General features: G+C 40.7%; 1 long non-coding RNA gene across 1 annotated transcript; it reads left to right on the top strand.

Annotated features, from left to right (window-relative positions):
• The first annotated feature begins 1,208 nt into the window (after positions 1-1,208).
• Positions 1,209-26,337, top strand: LOC117519468. The gene is made up of 3 exons (XR_004563291.1): positions 1,209-1,313; positions 17,334-17,338; positions 26,282-26,337. It is a non-coding gene; the product is annotated as an uncharacterized LOC117519468 (long non-coding RNA).
• Positions 26,338-27,331: the final 994 nt, after the last annotated feature.

Here is a 27,331-nt window from a genome sequence, read left to right as displayed (position 1 = left end):
AACAGAACTCTTAAGGACCTGTGGCCCACTCTTGGGCCGACTGTGCTGGAAATTATTAATCTTTCTTTAACTTCTTGATCTGTTCCTAAATGTTTCAAATCTTCAGTGATTAACCCATTACTTAAGAAACCTAATCTGACCTAGTGTATAGAAAAACTACGGGCTGCTATCAAATCTGTCATTTCATTCTTTCTGGAAAAGTGGTGTCATGGCAGCTCATGGACTATCTTACTGAGAATAATCTCTTTGAGCCACTGCAGTCTGCTTTTAGAAAATATTATTCCACAGAGACCGCTCTCACAAAGTGGTGAATGAACTTCTGCTTACAATGGATTCGGACACCACTACAGTTCTGGTTTTGTTAGATCTCAGTGCTGCATTTGATACCATGAATCATCATATTCTACTTGATAGGCTGGAAAATCATTTTGGGATTACTGGGAGTGCCTTGCATGGCTGTCGTCATACTTAACCGTCGTTCTCACTGTGTTCTGTACAGTAACATGACCTATAACCTTAGTGACATGAAATTCGGGGTTCCACAGGGGTCCGTCTTAGGCACCCTGCTTTTCCCTTTATATAGCACCCCTTGGGCACATATTGCGGCATTTTGGGATTACCTTTCACTGCTATGCAGATGATACTCAGTTATACATGCCAATAACTGCTGGTAATGTCAATCACATAATACTTAGAAGATTGTTGCATCAGTGAGAAGTTGGATGGCGAGAAAATTATTTCTTTTAAACTCTGATAAGACTGAATTATGGTTCTTGGTCCAGTGAACATTGGCATCAATTTGACCAGTTAACGCTCAGTCCAGCCTCGTGTGTCATACATCACACTGACAAAGTGAGGAACCTTGGGGTAATTTTTGATCCTACATTGTCCTTTGACCTTCACATTAGAAATATTACGAGGACTGCTTTCTTCCACCTGTGAAATATAGTAAAGATTCGTCCCATCCTGTCTATGGCTGATGCTGAGACCCTGATCAATGCGTTTATCTTTTCTAGATTGGACTACTGCAATGTTTTATTTTCTGGTTTACCACAGTCTAGCACCATCTCCAAATGGTTCAAAATGCTGCATCCAGACTTTTGACATGAAGCAGAAAGTTTGACCACATTACACCCATTTGGCATCCCTTCACTGGCTTCCTGTCCCAGTGAGATCAGATTTTAAGGTTCTGCTACTAGTCTATAAAATTGTTCACGGACTGGCACCTCCCTACCTAGCTGCACCTAATTAAACCTTACGTCCCGGCCCGGGCTTGTGTTCTCAGGGTGCAGGATACTTTGTGTCTGTAGGGTGTATAAGAAGTCTGCAGATCATATTGTCCCAACTTCATTGGAATTGGGGTTGTACATTTTTGAGGCTGGATTCTACGTGCCCTTTCATCCCCTGTGGTACTGAAAACCTGGTTGGCTCTTGGACTAATTAAGCTGTTTTTGAGTTATCTTCTTCACAGACACAAACATGCCACCGAAAACAATACCCTACTAGTTGCTTTGCAATGTGCATGGTGATAAATACTGAAGTCAAATTTGAATAATATTCAACAGCAAATATAAAAAAATGTCTCTGTGACAAGTTCACTGATGTTCATATTAAACTGCTGTATATAATTTACTGTGTTTATATGTCACATTTAATCCAAAGACCTCACTGATTTCTGTATTTTAGCAGTAATTGAAACTGAGAAATATGATCCACCAGTTAAAATGGTCACAGCTGCCTACATACTGTACACATTAAAACAAGGTGACATGGAACTGTGGCTCAGGGAGTGCAACTGGAAGTCTGTTTTGTTTATTCAGGCCACCTCTCTGTGCATCACAGTGTCCTTAAGCAAGGCATAAAACCTCAGATTGCTCCCAAAGTGCAAGTAAACATTTTCTAGAGATGCTCTGGCATCAGTGTGACTATGAAGCATCACTGTTAAGTAGTTTGGAGAAAGGTGCTTTAGAGTCACTGTATAATATTTATATGAATAACGAATCTCTGGCTGTCATGGAATATTCATTGTGTCGTCACTTTAGCAAAAGCTGTGCAAGTGGTTGTGTTTACGTACTTCTTTATAGTTTATCATAGTACACTTTCTCTGAAAAGCCCTGGCTGTGCAGTTGTTTGCTCAGTGGGATAGTACTGGATTAACAGTATGTATTTTTTTTATACCGCATCAAATCAGAACAAAAGCTGCCTCAAGGCACTTCACACAAGTAAGTTCTAACCTTATTGATCCCTAGAGCAAGCACACAGGCAACAGTGGTAAGGAAAAACTCCCTCTGATGATATTGAGGAAAACCTCAAGCAGACCAGACTCAAGGGGTGACCCTCTGCTTTGGCCATTCTATCAATTACAAGGTTTTGCAAAGTTTTTCAAAGCTGAAGAAACAGAAAACAGGAAATCAAGCAACATAATATAAAGAAGATGAGAAGTCTATGCAGGCACCAGCACCACAGCCAGAGGTCATTGAGCATTCCTAACTCTGTCAGTGGTCCTGTTCCATGCGACATCATTCATACCTCAGACAGAGAAAAACGACACGTAATGACACCCACAAATTACTAAGGTGATCGCCGGCCACTAGCCCTAAGCTTCCCTAACAGACCCAGAATTTAGATAAAGTTGAGGCCAAGACCTGCCCCGTTGCAAATAAAATGACTTTTTAAAGGGATAGGAAGCATAGTACCATACTATGCTAGTATGCTAGCCATACAAGAAGGACACTAGACTAGCATCTTAAATCTATACTTGAAAGTCTCTACAGAATCTGACTGTTTTATTGATGCAGGGAGATCATCCCACAAAGCAGGTGCATGATAAGAGAAAGCTCTGTGGCCCACAGACTTTTTATTCATCCTAGGGACACCCTGAGAACACAGAGCCCGGGCCAATACATACGGTTTGATTAGGTGAGATAAGTAGGGAGGTGCTAGTTTGTGAATAATTTTATAGGTTAATAGCAGAACCTTATAATCCGACCTCACAGAGACAGGAAAGCAGTGACGAGACACCAAAATGGGTGCAATGTGGTCAAACTTTCTACTTCCTGTCAAGAGTCTGGCAGCAGCATTTTGAACCAGTTGGATACCTCTAATGCTGGACTGTGGTAAACCAGAAAATAGAACATTGCAATAGTCCCATCTAGAAGAGACAAATGCATGAATCAGTGTCACAGCATCAGCCATAGACAGAATGGAATGAATCTTCACTATATTTCACAGGTGGAAGAAAGCAGTCCTCATAATATCTCTAAAGTGGAGGTCAAAGGACAACGTAAGGTCAAAAATTACCCAAAGGTTCCTCACTTTGTCAGTGTGGTATGTAACAGGAGCCTAGGCTAAGCATTAGCTGGTCAATTGATGTCTCACTGGACCTGTGAAACCCCAAATTTCATGTCACCAAGGTTAGAGATAGTGTTATTGTACAAACCACAGTGAGAACGACTGGACAGGTATGGCATCAACCAGGCAAGGGCTCTTCCAGTAATCCCAAAATGATTCTCCAGTCTATTGAGTAGAATATGATGATCCACGGTATCAAACACAGCACTAAGCTCTAACAGCACCAGAAATGTAGTGGTGTCCGAATCCATTGCAAGTAGAACATCACCACTTCAGTGAGAGCCGTCTCTGTGGAATGATACGAGGTCTGTCAATAAAGTAATGGTCCTTTTTATTTTTTTCAAAAACTATATGGATTTCATTCATATGTTTTTACGTCAGACATGCTTGAACCCTCGTGCGCATGCGTGGGTTTTGGCTGTGTATCTCGGCTTTCAATGCTTACCAGTCCAGTAAGTATCAGTGAAATTGTGGAGAGCTGGACATGTCCAAACTTGTCCTCTGACACGCCGAAACGGAGGTGTTCCTTTGTCTCGCTTCCAAAGTGAATCGGTCTTTACGCGCGAAGCCTCCGTGCGGCTTTCCATGACAAAATCTCTTGTTAAAAGTGAAATCTGCCGTAAAATGGCTGATGTCCAGCTCTTGTGATAACCAGAGAAAGAGCACACGACGGTCTCGTATTCACAGATCCATCCATTTAGAAATGGTCCGGTGGCTTGTGCTGCGTCATCGCAGCTTGGAGCGTGGTGCGCCGAGCGTCCTTAAAGGGGTCCTTAAAGCTGTAGTAACAGACCTTATTCTCTGTGAAGCCCATAAAATTTTCTCCGAAAGCCAGATCAATTTTTCGAATGGTTTCCAGGTGCCAGTCTCTAACAGCTTCTGAAAAATTCTGATGGAAAAAAAGTCCTTTTCATTCCGCCATTTCCAGACAATGAAAATCCGACGAGGGGGTGGGACCACTCCTTCCCAAGGCGTGCTCACAGGCAAATGACGTCACCGACAGGCGTGGAAAAACTCACACATTCGCACGAGGGTTCAAGCATGTCTGACGTAAAAACATATGAATGAAATCCTTATAGTTTTTGAAAAAAATAAAAAGGGCCGTTACTTTATTGACAGACCTCGTATTTTGTAATAGCAGACTGCAGTGGCTCAAATGACATCCAGTAATTGGCACTGCTCACTGGACATCCATAGGGTAAGAGCGGAAGCACCAGGAATTGTATGATTTGGACCATAGTTATCCTGCAAAGGTATCAGCATGGACGACACATCTCTCCAAGGTCCCCATGACTCACTAAGCACTTCCTAAGGATCTCTAGATGACAAAGTCATTCCTGGGGTACCCAAGGATCTTCCAAAGGGAGCCAGTACCAAGGGCTTCCAGTCATAGCCTTAGGTCACTGGTTAGCATGCAGGTCTTACAAACATACAGCAAGACAAGAAACACCTGGACCCTGAAGACTTGGGCCATTGTTTTCCTGCAAAGAAATTGACTTAGCAAAACACATCTGTTCAAGAACTTCATGACTTTATAAGCACTTCTTAAGCATCCCTAGATGACACAGTCATTCCAGGGGTCATCAAGAATCCTCAGAAAAACTCTAGTACCAATGACAACTAGCGTGGCCTTAGTTCAAGGGTAAGCATGACATCCCTTTGTTTTAAAAAGAAATAATCTTAGAGGGATTGACTAATCAAACCGACCATGTCTGACACATAGATTTACCAGTAACTGGGCAGTTTTCATGAACACTCTAAAGGTATACCCTTTTGATATAGCACCAGCCCGACAAGCATGCATATGCATTTGCACCACTGACTCGTTTGATGTGAGCTACTCTCCCTGGGAGGCAGGTGAGATCCGGCCTTTCCCAGTCTGTGCATATTGTATGTGTACATCTGGCATCCATTCACTTTTTGGTGCTCTTTCCCCATCCTTCAGATGTTCACCTGAGGGAAGAAGTCATACCACAGGGTGGGGATCAATGAGCTGCTGTGATGTGTTCAGCCAGCATAGGAACTTATTTAGAAGCCTTCCAGGTGGGTACGATCAGTCGCACACAGAGGGAGAGAGGCAAAGCCAGTATCTATTATTTATTTCCTCATTTAACACTGGCAGCAGGTACCTCACCCACTTTTATTTGTTCAAAGAGTGGTGTGTGAGGTTTAATTTTCCAAAGGGGTTAATATTGGGAAGATAATTGGATTCCTGCTTGAGGACAGATGGGAGTTTGAAAGATAACGAATGTGTTGTAAACACGCCGCGCCCTGTCACTGATAAAGATCCATTCCTGCTGCCTGGTCTTTGCTGTAATGTTGATGCACACAGCAAGCCAAGGCCTGATGAAGCTTATTGATCTTTACTCTTACGTCTTCTATTAGATGAATGAATAATTAGTCCTTGCCAATAAAACAAAACGTATTGTCTTCATGATTGGAGTCCAGCCCTTCTGTCCATCCTTCCATCCTTCGCCCGTTGCTGTTATCTGGCTAATGCCCAAGTACCCTTCTAATGAGAGCTTAACGCAGAGCTGCTTTGTGCAGTCTGGAGATAAAAGCCCTTAGAATAAGACACACTGGTATATTAAAGGTAAAATATGGAACTTTAGTGAAAGCTTCATCTCTCCATAGAATTCAATGTATAAATTTAGAACATATTTTAAATTCATAGTGAAAAGAAAAATGGGTGGTTCAATATCTTACACAGAAACTGCTATACAACCACCAGCAGAATTAATATGAAAAATATCTACATTAACCATGCATATTAAAATGTGCATACATGAAATTATTAATGTTCAATACATTTAAATCTTCTCAATCATTTCAGCATATTATGCAATGCCATTGTGCAAGTTTTTTTTAACACAAAAACGTAGTACTTCTTTTATTTTAAATAACTTTTTTCTTGATAAAAAGACATAAATAAAAGAAGAACTAAAGTATCATGGTGATGAAAGTATCCAGACCATTTGCTATGGTGCTGGACATTTTGCTGGGGTTCCTCCCAATCTTCTGAATGTAATACTCCCGTTATACATAGCCAGGATCACGCAGAATGGCATCGGAATTATTAATTGGCACACATCCGAAAAGTGTCGGATTTCAGTTCAGTTCTGAAGGCGGCATAAACAGGATCTGAAACAATTTGAGGACGTATGAGGGAACCTCAAGATGGATCGGGCATGGCAAAGCCTGCCGGCATGACCTACGCATGCCACTTATCCACGTATAATGTCAACCTTCACTGCCCCCCACCCCACCCCGGAGCACAAAGGAACCATTGATCGTTGATATGTACGTATATGTCACACTGCCATCCATGTGCACGCGATGTGAACACAGTGCAAACAAACCAAAAGCACCGTGTCCACTGTGTGGCACAGCACATGGTGCTGCGGATCAAGACAGGCTGTATATCCATAATAGACCTTACAGTACAGATAATATTCCTCCCCATGGGCGACATAAATAATGTGAAATATTGTGCCCATCAGATCTGTGGCTCGCGGGCAGGTGCACACGCTGTCACACCTCATGTCAGAGGCTCAGGGCTGAACAGATCTCACCACTGTAATAAACAAATTATTGCTGGCTCCCAATTAATTCTGTCGGACATATGACACGGACCTGTTTTGCCATGACAACATATGAAACATGAATCTTGCCTCCAAGAGCATTTCGCAGCTCACGGCATCAGGACCACAGCCTGTGGTGCAATGCTAGAAACAATGATGGCATAAATAAATCCCATGTGACAATCCAACCAGAAATCACAATGTAGAGTTGCACTGTGGGGAAAACCAAAATAAATTAAATTTCCTCAAAAGGCTGTGTCTGACGAATATAGTGGGAAAGCTGCACGTGTGTGCATGTGCCGCACACGCAGAGAAGTTTAGCTGGCAGTAAAACTGTCCAGTGACAGCTAATGCCATATAAATGGTCCATTTACAGCTGAGCACAGCAAGTGTGCACACACGTAGCAGCTTATTATGAAAACACACACAAACACACTGAGTAGTCATTTCCTCATGTCAGCACTTTTACGCACACACACACACACACACATGCACGTGAGGTCAGTCAGACTGGGAAAAAGTGAACAAGTGAAGGGGTGATTGGATGGGAGTGAGTGACCTCACGGATGGACACATATGGTGTGAGTCCGGTTCATATGTTGGTTGTTCTTTGATGTCCTGTGCAAATGGAGGAACACAGCGCTCCAGTCCCATGTTTGCCAACCACGCATTTGGAGTTGGGCAGTCTTCAGCACCTTGTATGGCCATCAATTTTATTCACTTTATACATGCTTCCCTTAGGCAGTTATTAGACGGTATTGCTTAAATTTTCATTGTTACGCAGATGATACCCAGCTTATCTATCCATGAAGCCAGAGGATACGCACCAATTAGCTAAACTGCAGGATTGTCTTACAGACATAAAGACATGGATGACCTCTAATTTCCTGCTTTTAAACTCAGATAAAACTGAAGTTATTGTACTTGGCAACACAAATCTTAGAAACATGGTGTCTAACCAGATCCTTACTCTGGATGGCATTACCCTGACCTCTAGTAATACTGTGAGAAATCTTGGAGTCATTTTGATCAGGATATGTCATTCAACGCGCATATTAAACAAATATGTAGACTGCTTTTTTGCATTTACGCAATATCTCTAAAATCAGAAAGGTCTTGTCTCAGAGTGATGCTGAAAAACTAATTCATGCATTTATTTCCTCTAGGCTGGACTATTGTAATTCATTATTATCAGGTTGTCCTAAAAGTTCCCTAAAAAGCCTTCAGTTAATTCAAAATGCTGCAGCTAGAGTACTGACGGGGACTAGAAGGAGAGAGCATATCTCACCCATATTGGCCTCCTTCATTGGCTTCCTGTTAATTCTAGAATAGAATTTAAAATTCTTCTTCTTACTTATAAGGTTTTGAATAATCAGGTCCCATCTTATCTTAGGGACCTCGTAGTACCATATCACCCCAATAGAGCGCTTCGCTTTCAGACTGCAGGCTTACTTGTAGTTCCTAGGGTTTGTAAGAGTAGAATGGGAGGCAGAGCCTTCAGCTTTCAGGCTCTCTCCTGTGGAACCAGCTCCCAATTCAGATCAGGGAGACAGACACCCTCTCTACTTTTAAGATTAGGCTTAAAACTTTCCTTTTTGCTAAAGCTTATAGTTAGGGCTGGATCAGGTGACCCTGAACCATCCCTTAGTTATGCTGCTATAGACGTAGACTGCTGGGGGGTTCCCATGATGCACTGTTTCTTTCTCTTTTTGCTCTGTATGCACCACTCTGCATTTAATCATTAGTGATCGATCTCTGCTCCCCTCCACAGCATGTCTTTTTCCTGGTTTCTCCCTCAGCCCCAACCAGTCCCAGCAGAAGACTGCCCCTCCCTGAGCCTGGTTCTGCTGGAGGTTTCTTCCTGTTAAAAGGGAGTTTTTCCTTCCCACTGTAGCCAAGTGCTTGCTCACAGGGGGTCGTTTTGACCGTTGGGGTTTTACATAATTATTGTATGGCCTTGCCTTACAATATAAAGCGCCTTGGGGCAACTGTTTGTTGTGATTTGGCGCTATATAAAAAAATTGATTGATTGATTGATTGATCTGACAGCAGTCGGTGTCATCTACATACATTTTGGATGCGATCTGACAGGTGTGGACGAGTCAGTATGTCTGTGTTCTGACACAGCTGGCCACGCCTCTTTTCCTCCCGACTGTGTCAGATTATGGCAATATTTGCTGTGTCGGGCATGGTTCTGGCAAATTCTTGCTATGTGTGATGGGGGCTTAATATTACATCTTTCAACACCTTGTTTGGCTGCACATTCTCACTTCCATCATCACCATTTTGACACTTTCTCATTGCCTCTTTGAGTCCCTGTATGACTCATTGAAAGCCTATTTAATGTCATTTACTGCTCCACAGGGAAACACTTTTTTGTTTTTAATACAACAGCATCATTTCTCTCTGTTCCTTGATGATTCAGAAGTCAAACAGATAATGTTGTCTGTTTTCATTCATCTGTGTATGAGTTATTGTCATTTTCATGGTTGAGGTTAGGATTATAGTTTCCCTATGTATCACTAAATGATGCTAAGGGGCTACACAAGTCATCACATATGGATGTTTGGTGAAAAATACTTTTAGATTCAAAATGTGAGTGCTTGGGGATGAGAATGTGTTTATGAACCAGATCGTTTGACTGGACATAAATATTTAAATGAAGAAATTATTGTGCAATTGATCGAGCAGATTGTCCATGAATAAAGGGCAACTGGTTTTGATCACATGTTCTTGAGCATCACACTGAATCCATTAAAGTGCTCAACTTGGGTAATTGTGGTCTCCAAATGTGACACCACGCAGAAGAAAGAAGGAATAATTTAATGCATTACTCTCTTGATGAAGATGTGTTGTTGACCCGTGGGATCAATGGAACTTCCCACCGAGCTTAAAGACTCATTGTGTTGTCCAAGGAATGGAAAGCTACAACCCATTCTGAAGCATTGAAGTCTCAAAGATGAAAAACTGTCTTCTATACATAATACTGAAGAAGATGGGATCAAGGACGAGTATTCTTTGACCTGCCCAACAGCCAAAGTGAGAAAGGACCCCAATTAAAAGGAACACCAAAGGACTGAAGGCTCTGCCTCCCCATTCTACTCTTACAAACCCTAGGAACTACACAGTAAGCCTGCAGTCTGAGAGCGAAGCGCTCTATTGGGGTGATATGGTACTATGAGGTCCCTAAGATAAGACGGGACCTGATTATTCAAAACCTTATAAGTAAGAAGAAGAATTTTAAATTCTGTTCTAGAATTAACAGGAAGCTAATGAAGAGAGGCCAATATGGGTGAGATATGCTCTCTCCTTCTAGTCCCTGTCAGTACTCTAGCTGCCAGCTTTTGAATTAACTGAAGGCTTTTCAGGGAACTTTTAGGACAACCTGATAATAATGAATTACAACAGACCAGCCTAGAGGAATAAATGCATGAATTAGTTTTTCAGCATCACTCTGAGACAAGACCTTTCTAATTTTAGAGATATTGCGCAAATGCAAAAAAGCAGTCCTACATATTTGTTAATATGCGCATTGAATGACATATCCTGATCAAAATGACTCCAAGATTTCTCACAGTATTACTAGAGGTCAGGGTAATGCCATCCAGAGTAAGATCTGGTTTGACACCATATTTCTAAGATTTGTGGGGCCAAGTACAATAACTCAGTTTTATCTGAGTTTAAAAGCAAGAAATTAGAGGTCATCCATGTCTTATGTCTGTAAGACAATCCTGCAGTTTAGCTAATTGGTGTGTGTTCCCTGACTTCATGGATAGATACAGCTGGGTATCATCTGCATAACAATGAAAATTTAAGCAATGCTGTCTAATAATACTGCCTAAGGGAAGCATGTATAAAGTGAATAAAATTGGTCCTAGCACAAAACCTTGTGGAACTCCATAATTAACCTTAGTCTGTGAAGAAGATTCCCCATTTATATGAACAAATTGTAATCTATTAGATAAATATGATTCAAACCACCACAGCGCAGTGCCTTTAATACCTATGGCATGCTCTAATCTCTGTAATAAAATTTTATGGTCAACAGTATCAAAAGCAGCACTGAGGTCTAACAGAACAAGCACAGAGATGAGTTCACTGTCTGAGGCCATAAGAAGATCATTTGTAACCTTCACTAATGCTGTTTCTGTACTATGATGAATTCTAAAACCTGACTGAAACTCTTCAAATAGACCATTCCTCTGCAGATGATCAGTTAGCTGTGGGTGGGTGATCAGTGGGTGATCATCTACCTTAGCCATACTAACAACAACAACAACAACAACAGAAATAAACAAGATACATCAAAGAAATGAGAAACATGCTTGAAAGAGGTGATGAGGTACTGCAGTGGTCATAGTGACCAATAAGTCCAAACAATGAAATGGTTAAGCTCATGGGTCCAGGAACTGGGGATCATCATCAGTCAATTGACAGCTTTGACTTCAGTAAGAGATGTAATCAAAAATGGAATGGTACTCCTGGTTGATCTTCAGGATCTTGGGTGGAAATGAAAGAAACTTAAAGGAGAACCATCCCTGCAAAACTCCAACTCATTCAGAGGAAAGCCTCTCTTCAGTTAAGAACTTTGACAGTTTTTCCTTTTTTCATCAATTTGTACTTTTGTTTTCCTTCTCGTTGGTGCTTTTCGCTTGCTGTTACTACACTTGAATTCCCTTGTGGAAACCAATTCATGTCACAGGTAATGGTTGGACTTGAAAGCAATAAGGGTTAAGATCTTGACCTTCATCCATCGATTTGCATCTGGCTGCCTTTCAAATTTCTTGACCTTTGCAAAAACTGATTCTTTAAGGGTCAGTCCAGCCTTCATTGACATACCAAGTTTATTAAAAATCAGTAAATGCCCTTGGAGCTGTCAGCCAACAAACAGCATGGACTTTTTTTTAAACCTTTCACCCCAATAACACTGATGTTTGCCAATTCAATCCAAACACCAAATTTGGCAGAAATCAGACAAAGGACCTGGGAGGGACAGGGTAACAGCAGATGGACAAATGGTTCTTAACAAATTATATCACAGTAGAGATGTTAGCAGTTCTCTCCCATTAACTGTTTATAACACTTTAATAAGCCGTTTCACATTCATTTTCCTACACAGATGACGAACATGTACTGCTGCTTTCGCATTAAGATCATTTAACATGTGTAGAATGTTCTTTAAAATAAACTGACTTTTAAAGATGCATTTGGCATCATGGTAAGTGGAGCACTTACTAAACAAAACCCGTCTTGCCGATGCAGAATTTCACATTCTCCCTAGCGTGAATTTGTTTCGATGATGAACTCATTGATAGGGTTGAGCCGGATACTTGTTTCAGACGAGTATCTGGTACGGATAAAGCATTCTTGATGAGCACGAATATGATTCGAATAAAATCATCAATATCTGTGCTCGTGCTGAAGGAAATTCTCCTTGGGTAACTGACTGTCTTTACGCTCTTTGATTGGCCAGTTACACACAGCACCCGCCCCTCCCTACACAGTCTGTGTAGCCGCCTCCAACCTGTCTCTCACTCTCGCACAGACACACACACACACAGACAGGAACTGATCTCTCTCTCTCTGTGCTTGCTTGACTCCAGCTCACATTGCTGCTCTCTTCAGCACTCCTTAGGTTTTTTCAGCTGTGTCTCTATTTTGGTATGATATTTATTTAACCCTCTGGGGTCCGAGGGCATTTTTTGTACAGTTCACTCGCCTGGCATAAATGTTTATTATTGCTGTTAACAGCTCTCCCTGCATCCCACAATCAAGTTTTATGTCTCTTTTTTAGGACGACCTGTGCTTTCAGAATATATACCTTTTTGTTGTGTTTTATAAGGCAAAATAGGCAAGGAAAAACTAAAGCGAAAAATAATTTTCCACACACACTTATTCAAACACACAGCAAACTATAATAAATACCTGTTTTGACACTTTATAAAGGTCATTGAGGTCTTGTGTGAAAGACTGTACAACAAAAAAGGGTCAACAATAAACACAAATGCACATTTTGAACAATATATACATAATGGTCTATACATTTTGTTATTTTGATATGGTAAACAGTGCTTTACGCCGAGAAAGCAACATAGTTATCCAGTAACATTCACATGCAAACTAGTGGAGCAATCCTGATAGTTTACACACTCTGTTTGAGCACGTGAGATTGTCATCAGAGGCTCTCCATCTGCTCCTGCTTTCACTGATCGCTGTGCGGAATGGCGCAGGGCGCACTGCGTATGTACTAATAGTATGTACTCATTGGAGCACACAGGGGGCTATTCAAACGGGCCAACTAGTAACATATCACTCCTGGACACAATCTTTGGCTTTTTCACGTGAGGTGAATCTGCCCTACGATGGGATTTCGGAAAACCATGTGACAGTGAACCAATTCCGATTGGACACTCACATTGTGCACGTCATCACACAGCTTCTATGAGGAGTACAAGATGGCCGATGGCTGGCTCGAAAGTCCGTGGAGTTAACTTTTCAGCAAAAAAAACGTAAGTTTCTATCTCATATCATTAAAAAGTTATTTATAATTTAGTAAAGCTTGGTCCCAGCATCGTATATGACGGCGTCGGCCCCAGAGGGTTTAAGTTACTTGGTGAACTTGTTTCAGAACGTATGCAGTACATTTGACAAGACAGAGCTGAAAACGGCTTGTGTCACATCCGCCACTTCCTCCAGCCAGGTCGTTTTTTTTTTTTTTCTTAATACCCACTCCTGGTGTTGGGCAGCTGCCCGCCATGACAGTTCTGTGATTCATTCATACACTTAAGAATATTCATGTTCTGAGTTTATAAAAAAACCTTGTTCTGTAAATAGTTCCTTTACTTTTGTGATCAAAAACATATTCAATTCATGTTCTGAGTTAATAAAAAAAAAACTTGTTCTGTAAATAGTTCCTTTACTATTGTTATCAAAAATATATTCATGTTCTGAGTTAATAAAAAAAAACTTGTTCTGTAAATAGTTCCTTTACTATTGTGATTAAAAACATGTTCATGTTCTGAGTTAATAAAAAAAACTTGTTCTGTAAATAGTTCCTTTACTATTGTGATCAAAAACATATTCATGTTCTGAGTTTATAAAAAAAACTTGTTCTGTAAATAGTTCCTTTACTATTGTGATCAAAATATATTCATGTTCTGAGTTAATAAAAAAACTTGTTCTGTAAATAGTTCCTTTACTATTGTTATCAAAAACATATTCATGTTCTGAGTTTATAAAAAAAACTTGTTCTGTAAATAGTTCCTTTACTATTGTTATCAAAAACATATCATGTTCTGAGTTTATAAAAAACTTGTTCTGTAAATAGTTCCTTTACTATTGTTATCAAAAACATATTCATGTTCTGAGTTTATAAAAAAAACTTGTTCTGTAAATAGTTCCTTTACTATTGTGATCAAAAACATATTCATGTTCTGAGTTTATAAAAAAAACTTGTTCTGTAAATAGTTCCTTTACTATTGTTATCAAAAACATATTCATGTTCTGAGTTTATAAAAAAAAAACTTGTTCTGTAAATAGTTCCTTTACTATTGTTATCAAAAACATATTCATGTTCTGAGTTTATAAAAAAAACTTGTTCTGTAAATAGTTCCTTTACTATTGTTATCAAAAACATATTCATGTTCTGAGTTTATAAAAAAAAAACTTGTTCTGTAAATAGTTCCTTTACTATTGTTATCAAAAACATATTCATGTTCTGAGTTTATAAAAAAAAACTTGTTCTGTAAATAGTTCCTTTACTATTGTGATCAAAAACATATTCATGTTCTGAGTTAATAAAAAAAAAACTTGTTTCTGTAAATAGTTCCTTTACTATATTATCAAAAACATATTCATGTTCTGAGTTTATAAAAAAAACTTGTTCTGCAAATAGTTCCTTTACTATTGTGATCAAAAACATATCATGTTCTGAGTTAATAAAAAAAACTTGTTCTGCAAATAGTTCCTTTACTATTGTGATCAAAACATATTCATGTTCTGAGTTAATAAAAAAAAAACTTGTTCTGTAAATAGTTCCTTTACTATTGTTATCAAAACATATTCATGTTCTGAGTTTATGTAGTAGAGAAGCTTGAATCTACGTTTCTGAAAAAAAAAAACTTATGATCAATCCATATCAATTTCAGACTTAAAAATAATGTACCAATTTAAGCGCTGGCACTTTTCAGTTAAATCGCGCCCACTTTTGGTTTTGGCCACGCCCACTCCGAGTACAGATACAGATACAGATACAGATAATTTAGATGGTTGAACAGATACAGATACAGATAGTGGTGTACTCACTCATCCCTACTCATTGAGCAAAGCATCCAGTAACTGCAATAATATTACTGCGACACTATCAGCACATTAACACTGCAGATGGCCTGCATTTACAGTAGCAAGAACACAAAGTGTGCAGTAGAAATCGCCAAATAGCCCTGAGGCAAATATTATAAAGGAGCAAACCGTAACACACCTGATGCTCTGCGGCAGTCCCTGAAATGTGGGTTATTTAAATTAGCGTGTGATTATATATTGATGTTGATTTGCAGAAAGAGAACTCATGCAGTATTTAGTAAGGCTGGTCATTTAAGAGTCTGTAAGGTGAATCCTGCAACAAGGCAAATCTTGTAAAGTTGCTGGTTTTTAATGGTGCCTAAAGGGCTGCTGTTCTGCAACTCCCTTTACTGGGCTTCCTGGAACTAAAAATGCTAAATGATCTGTTATTAAAATACTTCAGCCACGACAATTACCACTACTGCCCCAAATGGTTGAGCAACTCTGTTAAAACTTTTAAGCTCTAATTAAAAAAAAAAAAAAAAAAACACAGAAAAGGGGAAGAAGAAATGCGTTCAGCTGCTGCACCCCCAGGGATGAAATCTGTCTTCTGTTGTGTTGTAAATTGAACACACCTAGCAGCTCACTGCAGAATAATCAGGAATTAAGGGATAAAGCGGCAACTGTGAAGAGTAATATGAGCCTGCATTGCTCCTGCACCCGAGTTTATACAGCTCTCTCGTCCTGAGCTTGTGGCGATGCTCCTCTGTTTGAATGCAGGATTTAAAAGTCTCAGGAGAAGCACAGTGGGTGAGTAAGAAGTGTTTTCATGTCATGCTATAAGCTTCCACTCAAGATATTTTCTACTCTTTTAGATTCTCTTGCACTGTCTCTTTTTTTTTTTTCTTTTTTGCATCTCTGAATTCAAGTTCTCTGAAATGGCACAAAGGTAGCAAGAGGTTGCTGCGTTATAAATGAGATAAAGAAATGCGTGCCATGCCTCAGGCTTTGACAAGTAATTAAAAGCAGCTGCTCCACACAAGACACTGATGGCTGTGAAATATGACAAATCAACAACTTTAGACACAAGAAATGTTAAAAGATACTCTCCAACATGATGCTGAAGCATGGTAAAATGTAACAATTAATACTCTTCTAGTTTTTACTTCCAACCCCAACTCCAATGAAGTTGGGGCATTGTGTAAAATGTAAAAAAAAAAACAGAATACAATGATTTGAAAATCCTCTTCAGCCTATATTCAATTGAATACACCACAAAGACAAGATATTTAATGTTCAAACTGATAGACTTTGTTGTTTTTGTGTAAATATTTGCTCATTTTTGAAATGGATGTCTGCAGCACGTTTCAAAAAGTTGGGACAGGACAACAAAGCACTGGAAAAGTTGATGAATGCTCAAAGAACACCTAATTGGAAACAGGTGAGTGTCATGATTGGGTATAAAAGAAGCATCCTCAAAAGGCTCAGCCATTCACAAGCAAAGATGGGGTGAGGATCACCACTTTGTGAACAACTGTGTGAGAAAATAGCCCAACAGTTTAAGAACAATGTTTCTCAATGTTCAATTGCAAGGAATTTAGGGATTCCATCATCTACAGTCCATAATGTAATCAGAAGATTCAGTGAATCTGGAGAACTTTCTACACGTAAGCGGCAAGGCCGAAAACCAACAACGAATGCCTGTGACCTACGATCCCTCAGGCAGCATTACATTAAAAACCAACATAATTGTGTAAAGGATCTTACCACGTGGGCTCAGGAACACTTCAGAAAAAAATTGTCAGTTAACACAGTTCGTCGCTACATCTACAAGTGCAAGTTAAAACTCTACCATGCAAAGTGAAAGCCATACATCAATCAATCAATCAATCAATCAATCAACATTTATTTTTAAAGCGCTTTACAGCACCGACTGGTGTCCAAAGTGCTTAACATTAAAAACACAAATTTACAAAAATAAAACACATATAAAATAAAATTTTAAAACAACACATAAAAAAGAACATAAAAATAACAGAACATGTCACCTCCCCACTAAGTGTTAAAAAGCCAGTTTAAATAAATAAGTCTTTAACTTAGATTTAAAACGTGCTAGGTCAGGAATAGTACGTAACTCAAGAGGTAGCTCATTCCACAGTCTGGAGCTACCGCAAAAGCATGATCACCCCAGCGTTTATATCTTGACCTTGGAACATCTAAGTAAAGCTGGCCAGACGCCCTTAATGTCCTACTGTAGGTGCGCAAAGTTAAAATTTAAGACAAGTAGGGAGGTGCAAGGCCATAAATAGCTTTAAAAACAAACATTAAAATTTTAAAATCAATTCTAAAATGAACTGGAAGCCAGTGGAGTGAGTACAGGACGGGTGTAATATGCTCACGTCTAAAAGTGTTTGTTAAAAGACGAGCAGCAGCATTCTGCACCAATTGGAGATGTGCAAGAGACAACTGATTAATGCCCGAATAAAGTGCATTACAATAATCAAGTCTGGCGCTAATGAAAGCATGAATGGCCGTCTCAAGATCACGTCTACTGAGAAAGTGCTTTATTTTAGCCAAAAGGCGAAGTTGGAAAAAACTAGCTTTGACAACAGAATTTATCTGTTGATCGAACCTCAAACAGCTGTCAAATATCACTCCCAAATTCTTGACCGCTGGTTTTACATAGTTAGCCAAAGCACCAAAATTTGGTGTTACCACATTTGGTATGCCAGAGCGCTCAAACACCATGATCTCAGTTTTACCATCATTCAGGTAAAGGAAGTTTTGGGACAGCCACTGCTTTACATCACGAATACAATTAAATAATGATGACAAAGCATCACTCCCATTAGTCCTCACAGGCAGATAGATTTGCAGATCATCTGCATAACAATGAAAGGACAGGTTGTTCTGGGTTATAATTGATTGAATGTACAAAGAAAATACATCAACAACAACATTCAGAAATGCCGCCACCTTCTCTGGGCCTGAGCTCATCTGAAATGGACAGACGCAAAGTGGAAAAGTGTGCTGTGGTCTGATGAGTCCACATTTCAAATTGTTGTTGGAAATCATGGACGTGGTGTCCTCCGGACAAAATCATCCAGACTGTTACCAGCCCAAAGTTCAAAACCCAGCATTTGTGATGGTATGTGGGTTGTGTTAGTGCCCACTACATGGGCACCTTACACATATGTGATGGCACCAACAATTCTGAAAAGTACATCCAGGTTTTGGAGCAACACATGCTGCCACCCAAGCAACGTCTTTTTCAGGGACGTCCCTGCTTATTTCAGCAAGACAATGCCAAGCCACATTCTACACGTTTTACAGCAGCATGGCTTCAAAGTAAAAGAGTGCGGGTACTAGACTGGCCTGCCTGCAGTCCAGACCTGTAGCCCATTGAAAATGTGTGGCGCATTATGAAGCGCAAAATACGACAATGGAGCCCCCAGACTGTTGAACAACTGAAGCTTCAACAATTAGTGTCCTCAGTTCCCAAACACTTATTGAGTGTTGTTAGAAGGAAAGGTGATGTAACACAGTGGTAAACATACCTCTTTCCCAGCTTTTTTGAAACGTGTTGCAGGCATCCATTTCAAAATGAGCAAATATTTGCACAAAAACAATAAAGTTTAACCGTTTGAACATTAAATATCTTGTCTTTGTGGTGTATTCAATTGAATATAGGTTTATGAGGATTTGCAAATCATTGTAATTCTGTTTTATTTACATTTTACACAACGTCCCAACTTCAATGGAATCTGGGTTGTAATAAATAAACTAATCACTGACCTGAATGCACATTTTATCCACCAATTTTTTTTACCTGTCATTGCCTATTCAATTGCAATTCGACCACATTCGTACTATGTGTGAAGGGGCCCTTACGAAAATCTATGCAAATTGTTATCTATTTTAACTTATGTCAAGAGCATCACTTCTGGGGCTGTGATGGTTTTGTGGTTAAGCGTTGGGCTTGAGACCAGAGGATCCTAGTTCAAACCCCTGTCAGGCTGGAAAATCCCTAAAGGCCCTTGGGCAAGGTCCTTAATCCCCAAGTTGTTTCCAGTATATGTAAGTATATATAATTTATAATTTATAAATTTTATAATTTTTTTTAGGGTGTAAGGAGAGACTGACTTGAGGAGTATCACTTACATTGTGTTGGAATTTACAAGCTAGGGCATTTTGGTCCATTTTTCTGGGCATGATCCAGTAAACCTGTGTCTTATTGTTGAGGATGGCAGCACCTGGAGAGGGCTAAAGACACACTAACTTTTCACCTGGCACAGTCAGATAGGTGGGAATGACTTGGTTATCTGTCTGGGTGGTTGCCATTCAGGCCTCAGAGCAATTTGGGGTGATGCGGTGATGCACGGTACCTTAGCATCTTGGATCACATGTCTACATCATTGCAACTCTGACAATAGAAAATGTTGATGTTGGTTTGAATTGAAGCCAAAATATTAATACATTGCTTTAACTGGATATTTTCACAGATTTCTTAACTACTTCATTCAGAACCGGACAAAGTTTTTGGCATTTTACTGTTATTCCTCCCTCAGTGGTTATTAGCAGTACTGAAGACCTTTTCCTTTAATCTATGCAGTCCTGCAGGCAGGTTTGCATAAAGCAGAAGGAACCAGGAGAGCCCATGGACACTTCAACACACTCAAATGTCCTTCAGCAGAAGGATTTAACCCCACTGCTGACTACAGCATCATCGCAACTCTGGACGGTCTTGCACCAAATTGAGTGTCAGGTATTTTTACTTGAGCGGATTAAGCAGTAGCCCAAAGATTGTACGGGTTATTGCTTTAATCCTTGCAATGCTGCTACACTGCTACTGTCCTTCACCACCATGTAAACATGACGACAAGCTGTGCTGTTCGCATAATTTTTCGACTGAAGGAACTTTTTTTGCCACAAGACATAACCAGGACGAGATGTTCTGGCAGTAAACTCAATATAGCAACTTTCAAATGCAAAGATGCTTTGAAGTTCAAATGTAAGTACATTGGTGCATTTAAAAAATAAATAAATAAGTTCCTTCGGCTGCTCCCTTGATTTGCACTCGGGGTCGTCCAGCAAATCTGAGGTGGTTCTACAAGTTGAATTGGCACATTTTAAGCCCTTCCTGCCACAACTCCACATTACACGGAGAAATGAGGCAGGGCTGGGGTTTTAACTGGGAACCTTCAGCAATGAAGCCAAGTGCACTAACCACTTGGCCACCAGCCCATCCAGTTTAAAATATGTACTGTGTAAAGACAGTGAAATAGGCATTTAACCTTTAGCAAACCATGGAGGTGGGTGATCAGCAGGCCACGGAGCAGGTGATTAGAGACCCTGCAAAGCTTATGACAAATGTGGGTGTGGAATCCATTAGCTCGGTGGGGAAATTAGTGCAGAAAATCCACTATGGTGATAGTGCAGTTTATCTGCAAATTCAACAAGTTGAGACTGCGTCCTGCTTCTGTAGATGTAGCCATAAAAATCATAGAGGGATATGCTTTGCAAACTTAATACCCATTACTACACTGGATGATGTTGAAATTGAGGATGGCCCAGTGGTTGTTCCAGCAATAGCAAAGATTTTGTGTCTGCTACCTACAACGCGTGTGGAATTTCTCAAACCTAAACCTACTTCTAAGCATCTTATATATGCTAGTCTGGAACCACCCCTAAATCCAAACAGTTCAAATGTCAACTCCACCGAGGTCCTTAGTCTGGGTCTCATTAACATAAGATCACTGTCCTCAAAATCATTGTTGATTAATGATCTAATTATTAATCATCACTTAGATATGATTGGGTTATGTGAAACCTGTCTTAAACCTACAGCTGCCCTCTCCTTAAATGAGGCCTGCCGATCAGCATATACATTTAGTCATGTACCTCGTGATGCGAAGCAAGGTGGGGGTGTTGCTCTTATTTCTAAATCTAGGTTTAGCTTATTAACTGTTGAGAGACACAATTATAACTCATTTGAGCATCGGATTCTCTGCTCTGCTCAGGATAATATGCATTACCAAGGTCAAAAGAATAAAAATCAGCCGTATTACTTTGTCACTATATATAGGCCTCCTGGCCCATACTCTGAATTCTTAGATGAATTTGGTGTGTTCATCTCTAACTTGTCAACTAGTGCAGATAACGTTCTGATCATTGTTGACTTTAACATTCATATAAATAAGCCTTCTGATCCACTATGCAAATCATTTATGGAAATTGTGAATGCATTAGGATTTTGGCAATGCATTCAGGACTCGACCCACATTAGTGGAAATACCCTGGATCTGGTTCTCGCACGTGGTATTACTGTCACAAATATTGGCATCATGCCTCTTACGTCAGTGGTCTCTGATCACTCATTAAGTTTACAGTTTCGCTGCCGTGTTTAGTGTAACATCATCCTTATACAGTAGGGAAAATAAGTATTTGACCCTCTGTCAGTTTTGCAGGTTTTCCCACCTACAAAGAATGGAGAGGTCTGTAATTTTTATCATAGGTACACTTCAACTGTGAGAGATAGAATCTAAAAAAAATAATAATAATAATCCAGAAAATCACATTGTATGATTTTTAAATAATTAATTTGCATTTTCTTGCATAAAATAAGTATTTGACCCCCTACCAACCAGCAAGATTTCTGCCTCTTACAGACCTGTTAATTTTTCTTTAAGAAGCCCTCTTATTCTGCACTCTTTACCTGTATTAATTGCACCTGTTTCAACTTGTTACCTGTATAAAAGACACCTGTTCACACACTCAATCAATCACACTCCAACCTGTCCACCATAGCCAAGACCAAAGAGCTGTCTAAGGACACCAGGGACAACCTGTAGACCTGCACAAGGCTGAGATGGACTACAGGACAGCAGGCAAGCAGCTTGGTAGAAGACAACAACTGTTATGATTATATTAGAAAGTGGAAGAAACACAAGATGACTGTCACTCTCCCTCGGTCTGGGATTCCATGCAAGATCTCACTTTGTGGGGTAAGGATGATTCTGAGAACTACACAGGAGGACCTGGTCAATGACCTGAAGACAGCTGGGACCACAGTCACAAAGATTACATTAGTAACACATGATGCTGTCATGATTTAAAATCCTGCAGGGCAGCAAGGTCTGGATGATGCAGACGAGGCATGGGAGAAGGGCATGTGGTCAGATGAGACCAAAATAGAGCTTTTGGGAATCAACTCCACTTCCCATGTTTAGAGGATGAGAACAACCCCAAGAAAATGATCCCAACCCTGAAGCAGGTGGTGGAAACATCATACTCTGAGGGTGCAAAGGGAACAGGGTGACTGCACCGTATTGAAGGGAGGATGGATGGGGTCATGTATTGCGAGATTTTGGCAAACAACCTCCTTCCCTCAGTAAGAGCAATGAAGATGGGCCATGGCTGGGTATTCCAGCATGACAATGACCCCAAACACACAGCCAGGGCAACTAAGGAGGGGCTGCGTAAGAAGCATTTCAAGGTCCTGGAGTGGCCTGGCCAGTCTCCAGACCTGAACTCAATAGAAAATCTTTGGAGGGAGCTGAAACTCGAAACCTGAAAAATTTGGAGAAGATCTGAATGTAGGAGTGGACCAAAATCCCTGTTGCAGTGTCTGAAAACTTGGTCAAGAACTACAGGAAATGTCTGACCTCTGTAATGGCAGACAAATCTTTCTGTACCAATTGTTAAGGTCTGTTTTTCTAGGGGGTTAAATACTTATTTTTTGCAATAAAATGCAAATTAGTTATTTCAAAATCATGCAATGTGATTTACTGTTTTTTTTTTAGAGTCTGTCTCTCACAGTTGAAGTGTAGCTATGATAAAAATTACAGACCTCTCCATTCTTTGTCGGTGGGAAAACCTGCAAAACTGACAGGGGGTCAAATACTTATTTTCCCCACTGTATATCACTATGGCAATGCATCAACTCCTCAACTAAGACTGAACTCGAAGCTAGACTGCCTGATGTCTTAGCTTCACATTTGGGAAATACCCAATCAGTAGACAGACTTGTGGATACATTAAACTCAGTGCTCAAAACTACACTTTACATGATTGACCTGTGTTAATACCGCGCTCCCCCAAATCACAGTCACCTTGGTTCAATGATTACCTGCATGACCTCAAGCATAAGGCAAGATGGATAGAATGGAAATGGTGTCATTCAAAATTAGAAGTATTCCACCTTGCGTGGCATGATGCTATCTTAGGGCCCTGTCCCACTGGCATTTAGGAGGATTTGCGTATGGATTGCGCCCAAAATTGGCTCATATTTGCGTAACATCCGCAATATGTGTGAAACATGCTTGTATGAGTCGGCTGACACCCGCACATGTCCCCAATTTTCTGCAGAGGCACGTTCTTCCGTTGCCAGGATTTTTTGAGCTGCACAAAATTTGGCTGCGGATGACATCCGCCTTACAAACTCCATACATACTCAATTCATACACAATACGTACTCACTCTATGCGCTGTATATCTGCCGTTAACCACTGATATCCGCAACTGACGGGGATTTGCGGCTTGGCAGCGGACCGGGACAGTGTGTAAAATAAATATATATTGTGCCTATCACATCCACATTACAAACTAAAATATGTTGTAGGGACTGCATACAGATTGGCCATGAATAAAGTGTTTTTATTACATCTGCTTTGCAGCTGATTTGCGGACAATCTCTGAATGCATAACAAACACGTCACGTAAACCCAAAGTGTGGCAGAAAGTGACATACCTGCCAGTCAGTGCCGGTCCAGCTGTGTAAATCCACAAAGACGTAGCTGCTGCAATCTAGGGCTTTTATTTAACACCAACAAAAGGAAGAGTTGCTGTTTAGCCACAGCTCACACTGAAGTCTGTTTTCTGTGACACTCTAAAAAAAAAAAACACTGTCTCACACCCTGAGCGGCTTCCCCCTTCCCACTCCCCAAACTTATGAACACTTAACCCTCACATGACAACAAGAACATTAACTCTGTGATCAACTTGTAAAGTCCAGCAAATGCTCCAGAGCCTGTATTGTTGGTGTGAACAGTGATGCTGACGGCCCGAGTGAGCTTATTTTATGGCCGCAATGCAGATGCCGTGCACGCGCAACACATGCGCGATGCATTCATAATACACCCGTAATACTGCCATGATAATCTCAATGTGTCAGATCAGTTTCCTCACTACATGCATTATATAACCGTGATTGTTCATCATATGTTCACTATATATTATTAATATATCCGGAATTCATACTGGGACATTTGTCTTGGTTGGCCATTTTTGTTGCATATGACAACAAACGCCCATACTTTGTATACTCAATTCATGCACAATTAATCCTCTCCCCAGTGGGACAGGGCCGTTAGACTATAAGCATGCATTACTGGCTACAAAGCGGACCTATTACTCTGATTTGATCAACAAAAACAAGCATAACTCAAACTTCTTGTTCGACACGGTGTCAACACTTATTCATGGACAACCACCTGTAGTTCTCTCTCGTTTTGCAGCACAAGATTTCCTGGATTACTTTGAGAAGAAAATAGAAGACATTAGGGTAAACATATCCCAGCATGCCTTAACCCAGCCACTACACTCTTCTATTGAAGTGGGCACCATTACTGAGGTGTTGCCCAGATTTACAGGATTTGATAGTATGTCACTAGGCATGCAGACGAAGCTGGTAACGTCAACAAAAAGCACAACCTTTGTTTATTTGATCCTATACCAACAGAACTCTTTAAGGACCTGTGGCCCACTCTTGGGCCGACTGTGCTGGAAATTATTAATCTTTCTTTAACTTCTTGATCTGTTCCTAAATGTTTCAAATCTTCAGTGATTAACCCATTACTTAAGAAACCTAATCTTGACCCTAGTGTATAGAAAAACTACGGGCTGCTATCAAATCTGTCATTTTCATTCTTTCTGGAAAAAGTGGTGTCATGGCAGCTCATGGACTATCTTACTGAGAATAATCTCTTTGAGCCACTGCAGTCTGCTTTTAGAAAATATTATTCCACAGAGACCGCTCTCACTAAAGTGGTGAATGAACTTCTGCTTACAATGGATTCGGACACCACTACAGTTCTGGTTTTGTTAGATCTCAGTGCTGCATTTGATACCATGAATCATCATATTCTACTTGATAGGCTGGAAAATCATTTTGGGATTACTGGGAGTGCCCTTGCATGGCTGTCGTCATACTTAACCAGTCGTTCTCACTGTGTTCTGTACAGTAACATGACCTATAACCTTAGTGACATGAAATTCGGGGTTCCACAGGGGTCCGTCTTAGGCACCCTGCTTTCTCCCTTTATATAGCACCCCTTGGGCACATATTGCGGCATTTTGGGATTACCTTTCACTGCTATGCAGATGATACTCAGTTATACATGCCAATAACTGCTGGTAATGTCAATCACATAATACTTAGAAGATTGCCTTGCATCAGTGAGAAGTTGGATGGCGAGAAAATTATTTCTTTTAAACTCTGATAAGACTGAAATTATGGTTCTTGGTCCAGTGAAACATTGGCATCAATTTGACCAGTTAACGCTCAGTCCAGCCTCGTGTGTCATACATCACACTGACAAAGTGAGGAACCTTGGGGTAATTTTTGATCCTACATTGTCCTTTGACCTTCACATTAGAAATATTACGAGGACTGCTTTCTTCCACCTGTGAAATATAGTAAAGATTCGTCCCATCCTGTCTATGGCTGATGCTGAGACCCTGATCAATGCGTTTATCTTTTCTAGATTGGACTACTGCAATGTTTTATTTTCTGGTTTACCACAGTCTAGCACCATCTCCAAATGGTTCAAAATGCTGCATCCAGACTTTTGACATGAAGCAGAAAGTTTGACCACATTACACCCATTTTGGCATCCCTTCACTGGCTTCCTGTCCCAGTGAGATCAGATTTTAAGGTTCTGCTACTAGTCTATAAAATTGTTCACGGACTGGCACCTCCCTACCTAGCTGACCTAATTAAACCTTACGTCCCGGCCCGGGCTTTGTGTTCTCAGGGTGCAGGACTACTTTGTGTCTGTAGGGTGTATAAGAAGTCTGCAGATCATAGAGCTTTCTCTCATCGTGCCCCTGTTCTGTGTAATGATCTCACTGTGTCAATAAAACAGTCAGATTCTGTGGAGACTTTCAAGTCCAGACTTAAGATACACTTATTTTCCCTTTCATATGGCTAGCATACTGGCATAGTTTTGTTTTACGGTTTTTACTCTTTTAATTCATTTTATTAGTAAATGGAGTGTGCCACGGCCTCAAGTTTACCTATATTCTGGGTCTTTTTGTGAAGCATAGGGCTAGTGGCCGGCGATCACCTTAGTATTTCTTCTGTTTTTCTTGTTGATTAATGCTGGCAAATTATGCAGTATTTCTTGTCTTTCTGATGCCTGATTCTGTTTTTTTTTCTCTCTGTTTAAGGTGCATCTCCATCCAGAGATGGGAGTTGTATTAGTGCTGGTGACCTTCCTGTCCTGTGCACCAACAGCATTTCCTGTATATTCGTTTTGTGAATTGATCTGTATTTTATATCTGTAGCATGGCCCAAGCAGACGGTCACCCCTTTGAGTCTTGTCTGCTGGAGGTTTGTTCCTCAGAGGGAGTTTTTCCTTACCACTGTTGCTCTGGGGGTTAGTAAGGTTAGACCTTACTTGTGTGAAGCGCCTTGAGGCAACTCAGTTGTGATTTGTCCATCCATCCATCCATTTTCTTCCACTTTATCCGGAGTAGGGTCGCGGGGGCAGCAACTCAAGCAAAGGCGCCCAGACCTCCCGATCCACACACACCTCCCCCAGCTCCTCCGGGGCAACCCCAAGGCGTTCCCAAGCCAGCCGAGAGATGTAGTCCCTCCAGCGTGTCCTGGGTCTTCCCCGGGGCCTCCTCCCAATGGGACGTACCTGGAACACCTCTCCAGCAAGGCGTCCAGGGGGCATCCGGAAAAGATGCCCGAGCCACCTCAACTGACTCCTTTCGACGTTTAGGAGCAGTGGCTCAACTCCGAGCGCCTCCCGAGTGACCGAGCTCCTCACCATACCTCTAAGGGAGCGCCCAGCCACCCTGCGGAGGAAACTCATCTCGGCCGCTTGCAAGCG

Source organism: Thalassophryne amazonica, chromosome 10 (assembly GCF_902500255.1).
Source record: "Thalassophryne amazonica chromosome 10, fThaAma1.1, whole genome shotgun sequence".
Classification (NCBI taxonomy): Eukaryota; Metazoa; Chordata; class Actinopteri; order Batrachoidiformes; family Batrachoididae; genus Thalassophryne; species Thalassophryne amazonica.
The sequence above is the reverse complement of the archived record's forward strand: the minus strand, read 5'-3'. Positions and strand labels throughout refer to the sequence as shown.